Source organism: Phascolarctos cinereus, unplaced genomic scaffold (assembly GCF_003287225.1).
Source record: "Phascolarctos cinereus isolate Bilbo 61053 unplaced genomic scaffold, phaCin_HiC Scaffold_9;HRSCAF=440, whole genome shotgun sequence".
Classification (NCBI taxonomy): Eukaryota; Metazoa; Chordata; class Mammalia; order Diprotodontia; family Phascolarctidae; genus Phascolarctos; species Phascolarctos cinereus.
Window position 1 is genome coordinate 164,821,524 of NW_027556402.1, and position 6,739 is coordinate 164,828,262.

The 6,739-nt window shown below is 35.4% G+C and overlaps 1 pseudogene; it reads left to right on the plus strand.

The window, feature by feature from the left end:
* The first annotated feature begins 488 nt into the window (after positions 1 to 488).
* Positions 489 to 878, plus strand: LOC110210669 (large ribosomal subunit protein eL33 pseudogene; annotated as a pseudogene).
* Positions 879 to 6,739: the final 5,861 nt, after the last annotated feature.

The window sequence follows — 6,739 nt, forward strand, 5'->3', positions numbered from 1 at the left end:
GCTGCCCCAAGGAGCTTATATTATAACATACAAAGAAAGCACATAAAAAGGAACTAGAATGGGAGAGTGGTAGAAGTTAACACCTGAGTGGAAAAGGCAAGGTATGAATATAGTTAGGAAATGGATGCACATTTTTAAAAAAATCTTCTTTTGAACTCTCATATTAAATCATCTCAGAGGCCTCTACCAATTTTTATAATCTATTAGTCTGTGATCTTTCATACACAAGCTTATAATTATAAGTGCTTATTATCATCATAATGGTATAATCATTTTAGCTTTCTAATAATTTCAATTCTGAATTAATAGAATTTTATTACATATGCCCTACAGGCCAAACGGTCTGGAGACAATGATATGCTTCCATCTTTACCAGATACTTAAATTACAGTAGGTATCAGTAGAATTCTATTTGATCATGTTTAAATCATCATTGCAGAACATCCAGGAAATCAAACATGAATTTAAGAAATTTAAGGGACTTCCTTTTTCCTCCATCTTGGAGCTGGGGAGGCCTGCTGGAAACAGGACTTCTAGAACAGCATAATGTCTGGAAGACTGTGGTCCAAGGGCATTTTTGCTGGCTATAAGCAAGGCCTACGAAACCAGAGGGAACACACAGCTCTTCTGAAAATTGAAGGAGTCTATGCTCGGGATGAAACTTAATTCTTTTGGGCAAGAGATGTGCTTATGTATACAAAGCCAAAAACAACACAGTGACTCCTGGTGGGAAACCAAACAGAACAAGAGTTATCTGGGGAAAAGTTCCTCAAGCTCATGGAAATAGTGGGATGGTTCGAGCCAAGTTCAGAAGCAATCTTCCTGCCAAGGCCATTGGACACAGGATCCAACTGATGCTCTATCCCTCAAAGATCTAGAATATGAAAACTGATTAAATGAAATTACACATTTTTTGCAAATGTTTATTTTGTTTTTCCCTTTTTCCTATTCAAGATCTATTTGTTGGTGATTTTTAAAAATAAATATTTACTGATTTCTTTTGCTTTAAAAAAAAAATTTAAGGAGCTCCTTTTTTTCCAAAAACAGAGCTAAGCATTCTTTTCAGTACTTGTTTCACAAAAGCAAATATATTTCTTTCCTTCCATTTATTTTCTTTTGATTTGCCTATTGTCAAGTAGAACTTACTGGAAAAATTTTTCGAAATTCTTTAATTTTCATTTTAAATTTAAATGTATTATTATGTCATACCAGACAGTAATGATATTAGGAAGGGAATTAAGAAAGAAATACTCTGTTTGTCAAAATAAAAAAAAAAGATGTTTAAAAGTTTTAAGGGCTTCGTATTTCTTATTTTGTATTTGTTTTATTATTTCAGTTTATAATGTTCTTTTTCTTTTCTTATTAAGTTTTAGTATTTAAGAAAAAAAACAAAAAAAACTTAAAAGAAAAAAAGTTAAGGGCTGCCTTGTTGAGCTGAGTGATCATATAATGTCAAATTATAGTGAAGTAGGAGAATTGCTTTTGTATGTCAGCTGATGTGGAAAATCTGATTATTCTTCATATCAAGGAAGATTTAGAATTGCAACAGTCCATCTTTTTGACAGAGACAAGGTGCAATCAAAAGTGACCTTGTAGGTAGGGTGACAAAACTACCTTGGTGTTCCACATAGACAGGCTAATAAAGGAAATCCTATGAGTAAACACAGAATAATCTTGGGGAATGTGTCACAACACTGGCACAATGATGCTGATCCTGATGACGATGTCACATTTAGATATGGCACTTTAAGGTTTTCACAGGACTTTCCTAACCACTGCAATGGGAAATACATGGTAAAATTAAATTGTTAACATCCTTGATCCCCTTTTTATTTTTGTCCCTATTTTATAAAAGAGGGAGTTAAGGCTCAAAGAACTGTATTCAAATAATAATAATATAGATTAAAAACTAGAAGGGACTTTAAGAAGTCTTCACATCTAGACCACACATTTTACAGAGAAAACCAAGGCTTAAAGATGAACCCAAAAAACCCCTGAGAAATTAAGAAATTTACTCCCCATCACACAGATAGCAATTCGCAGAACCAGGATTTGAACCAACGTGCCTTGAAAACAAATCTACTGGCTGCTGATGCCCAGATGACAGAGGGAAGAAGGAACTTCCTGGAGAAATACCAAATTCCCCTCCAAAAACCTTAAGAATTCCCTCAGAACTGATCTAGGAGCAGGGAAGTAGCTTGTCAGAAGAACAGGAAAGGTTGGTCCCACTGGGGTGGGAGGAAAGTGAACCGAGCAACAGCAGCCAGCCTCACAGCAGGGGGCCTGCAACAAGGTTTCCCATCTGAGGCCATCCACCAGCAAGGCCCCATACTCCTCCAACATAGTATTCTGTGCAGCACAGAAATGCCCCACCCCCAGTACTGACCACCAAGGAGGCCTCCACCCCTTGCAGAGCAGTAGTGAGGCCCTTTCCTGGGCCTGGCCTACAGTGAGACCACACCCCTGGGGCCTGCCAGCAGGAAAGCCTCACACCCAGGGGAAGCCAACAGGGAGGTCCTATACCTCCAGTGAAGGCTGAAGTGAATCCCAGAACTCAAGTGTCACATAAAAACACCAAGTCACAAAATGGGCAGGGGAAAAAATAGCAAAAAACAAGAAAATAATTTGACTATAGAAATAGTATGATGACTGGGAGGGTCAAGGCATAAACTTAGAAGAGGATAACAGTGTCAAAATGGTTACATGTGAAGCCTCAAAGAAAAATGTTATTTGGTCTCAGGCCAAAAAAGAATGCTTAGAGGAGCTTAAAATGGCTTTAAAAAGCAAATTAGAGAAATAGAAGACAAATTTGGAAAATAAATGAGAACAATGCAAGATAATCATGAAAAAAAATTCAACAGCAAGGAAAGATACACAAAAATTCACCAAAGAAAATAACTCTCTAAAAAATAGAATTGGCCAAATGGAAAAGCTCACTGAAGAACATAATTCCTTAAAAATTAGAATTCAGCAAGTGGAAGCTAATGACTCGTGAAACATTAAGATATGATAAAACAAAATTCCCCCCCCCCAAAAAAAGGTTAAAAAATGAAGGAAATGTGAAATTTCTCATTTGGAAATCTACAAAATAGATCCAGATCCAGGAGGGATAATATAAGAATTACTGGACTACCTGAAAGACACAATTAAAAAAAAAAGCCTGCAAAATATCTTTCAAGAAATTATAAAAACTGTCCTGATATACTAGAACCAGAGGGCAAAATGGAAATTGAAATAATTCACAAATCATCACCTGAAAGGGATCCCAAAATCAAAACTCCCAGAAACATCATAGCCAAATTCCAGAGCTCACAGATCAAGGAGAAAGTACTGCAAGAAACCAAAAAAAAAAACAAAATCAAATATTGTGGAGCTACAGTCAGGATTACACAAGATTTGGCAGCTCCTTCATTACAGAACCAGAGGGCTTAGAATATGACATACTGAGAGGCGAAGGAATTAGAATTACAACCAAGAATCATCTACCCAGCAAAACTGAATATAATTCTTTTTTTTTTTTTTTGGTGGGGGGCAGTGGCGGGGTGGAATGGACTTTTAATGAAACAAGATTTTCAAGCATTCCTAATTAAAAGACCAGAGCTAAATAAAAAAGTGCCATCTCCAAATACAAGACTCAAAGGAAACATAAAACGGTAAACAAGAAACAAGAAAGAGAAAACATAAGAGATTCAATAAGGTTTAACTGTTGGTATTCCTATATGTCAAGATAGTATTTATAACTCTTAAGTACTTTATTACCATAAGGGCCGTTAGAAGAAGTATATGTAGACAGAGGGTGTGGATATAAGGGGACTTATGGGATGCTACCCCTAAGACAAAGTAAAAGGGTGAGAAAGAAGTTTGTCAGTATTCTGTCTAATGTAGATCTTGAATGCAGGTCTTTACGATGCTGAGGCCAGTATTTCCACTGTCTCTATTTCTGTCTCCTTTCCTGCCTCTCCATGTTATATTTGAGTAGACTCACTACATTTATATGAAACATGGGACATAATTTCTTCAGTTTTTATTTTCCTTCTTTCACTTTCCTAGTGATACCTGGTAGAACATTCCTCTACACAAATCATTCCAGGAGCACTCTTTGGTCAGCCTTAGGAAAAAGTGACTTGGCACGAATTCAATCCCTCACCACCATAGGTACAACAAGCTCTGAATCTGCTACTATGAGGCTATGATATCAAATTCACCGGGGATATTTAGTTACTTCTTCTAGAAAACAAGAGGAACGTGCATTCTTTTTTTTTCTTTATTTGAAATCTTCAAGTTTATTCAGTAAGAGACTAAATGTTTGAACAGAATTATGCATATCTTATTTTTGCACTAGGATTCTAATTTTGTTTCGTAATTTCATTCTTCTATGTTTACTTTAAAATAAGAAAAAAATCTGATTTAATGCATTACACTCGGTAGGATGGTGAGTTGGGAAATAGGAACACTCAGTAGGATGGTGAGTTGGGAAATAGGAACACTTGAATTCTAATCACTTCTCTCATAATCCATTTGTGACCCTTTCCAATTCACTTAACTTCTACATGTGCTTCAAGCAACTCCCTAAGACTTGTCTATAAAATCAGAGGCAAGGACCCCTCTTTTTGTTCTATTTATTTTATTTTTTTGCCAAAGGAGTTCCACAGAAGAAATTCCCAATGCTAATGAAGTTATGAGTCCTTCTGAAGTTCACATAATCAATAAAAAGAAAGTCCACAGAATCTAAGTAATTCCCTAACCATCAAACAACAAACTATAGATCATGAGGTTGTATACTAAAAAAGTTTCCTCAGCATTCAAGAATATTGACCTTAAACTTCAAAGCAAATGAAACTTATAAAATGGTAACCATAAACATTAGGTTTTTGTTTTGTTTTTTTTTTTACAAATAAACAAAACTTCAGAAGTTCTTTATTAGAATGACCTTTGCTAGTACCCAATTCAGTTAACATTTGGATCTGCTATTCATGAGATATATTTGGTTAAGCATTAGAAGAAGCCACACATTTCTTGACACCCAAGGTTGGTATGATCTCAAGAAATGCTAAAGTTCCAATTTTCTCCCCTCACAAACAAAAAAACCCTTTTATCACCTGGCTTAATTCATACCTTTAATGTAAATCTTTAGTTTCTTTTGAAATGTAAGTACTTTTGGGGATAGTAAATTTAAAGTTGTCAAGCATTTATACTTTGAAATGAAGTATATGAATGGTTGTTTGATAATTGATAGTGGGGGAGGATAAGGATGGAGAGGGCATTTTGAAAGGGCATGGAATTGGGAAGCATAGACAAACTTCACCTACTTCACAATTTTGCTTAGAGTCAGGTCCTGACAACATGATTCTTGGTGTCCTTGATTACCTTCTAAATTCATTCTGATAACCCTTTTCTACCTTCATCTTAAGGGGCTGATGTAGGTGACAGACGTGACCTATTCAAAAACAACCTCAGTGAATTAGTCTAAAAACACCAGGGAAAGACAGATCTAGAGCTATATTCTCTGCTCTGATTTAATACCTTATGACCTGGTTCACCTCACATATCAACATGAATCAGATACAGATACAGTTACTTTAGGCATGGTTGATATGATGCATACTTTCAGGCAGGCTTAGCTTCTGCATGTACAATACTATCTACAGTTTAGAATTTATCTCCCTGGATGCAAGGGCATAAGCTAGTTGATTATGAGAAGTTTGGCTTGGGGGGAAAGGGCAAAAGGAGGAAGTGTGGACATACCCAGGCTTTCTTTGTGCCCTTGAAGTCATGTCACATAGGAAGCCATAGTTTTATACAATGCTTGTCCTATAGGTAACTCTTCCTATTTCTCTAATTTTAGTGTTCTCTACTATATCAAATGATTATATATACACACACACCTCTGTTTACATGCTCTATTCCCCATTGAATGTGAGTTGTTTTTGCCCTTCTGTCTTCAGTGCCTGTCAATAATTTTTGGTCTGGATCTATGATTTCATCTGTTTAAAAAATTCCTGGGGTGGAAATTTCTTCCACTTTTGCAAATTGTGAAGTTATCTGTAATTAACATCATGTTAGAGAGTTGCTTAGGCACTGAAATTTTAAATTACTTACTTATAGTCACATTGCTAGTATGTCAGTGGCAGAACTTAGATGCAGAAAGTCTTCCTGACTCCAAAGTTCTCCCAGTCTCTGCTACATCATGATGCCTTGCATGTAGGAGGAAATGAGTAAATGTTTATTGGATTTACTGTATTTTTGAGTTAATATTAGTAGAGGGAGTAGAAGATAAACATACAAATCACAAAAATATATCACAAAAATGAGAATTAACTCACATATGTTTGAGGTCTTTTCAGCTCTATAATTCTACAGTTTTATGAGAGGACAGAAATAAACAGCAATCATATGTGATCATTGGCTAATCCTCCAAAGAAGTATAAACATTTAATGGCAATGTTTATATCTGTGTGTATGTATGTACACACACATGTATATATGCACATATATGGTTTATGTTTATTAATTTTATAAACCATAATATTACAAGGCCTAATTCAATTACATAAAACACCTTTGTTACCTCAAATAAATTTTCATTGTTACAAACAACTAGTCACAATATTAGAATTTATTTCATTGGCCATTGTTCAAATGACTGTATGCTGCCATTTTTTTCCCCCAAGAGTGTTAAGCACAAATAGCAATTCCTAAAAACAGCTATTAGTGAAATATGTCTTTTGTATTGCATTTG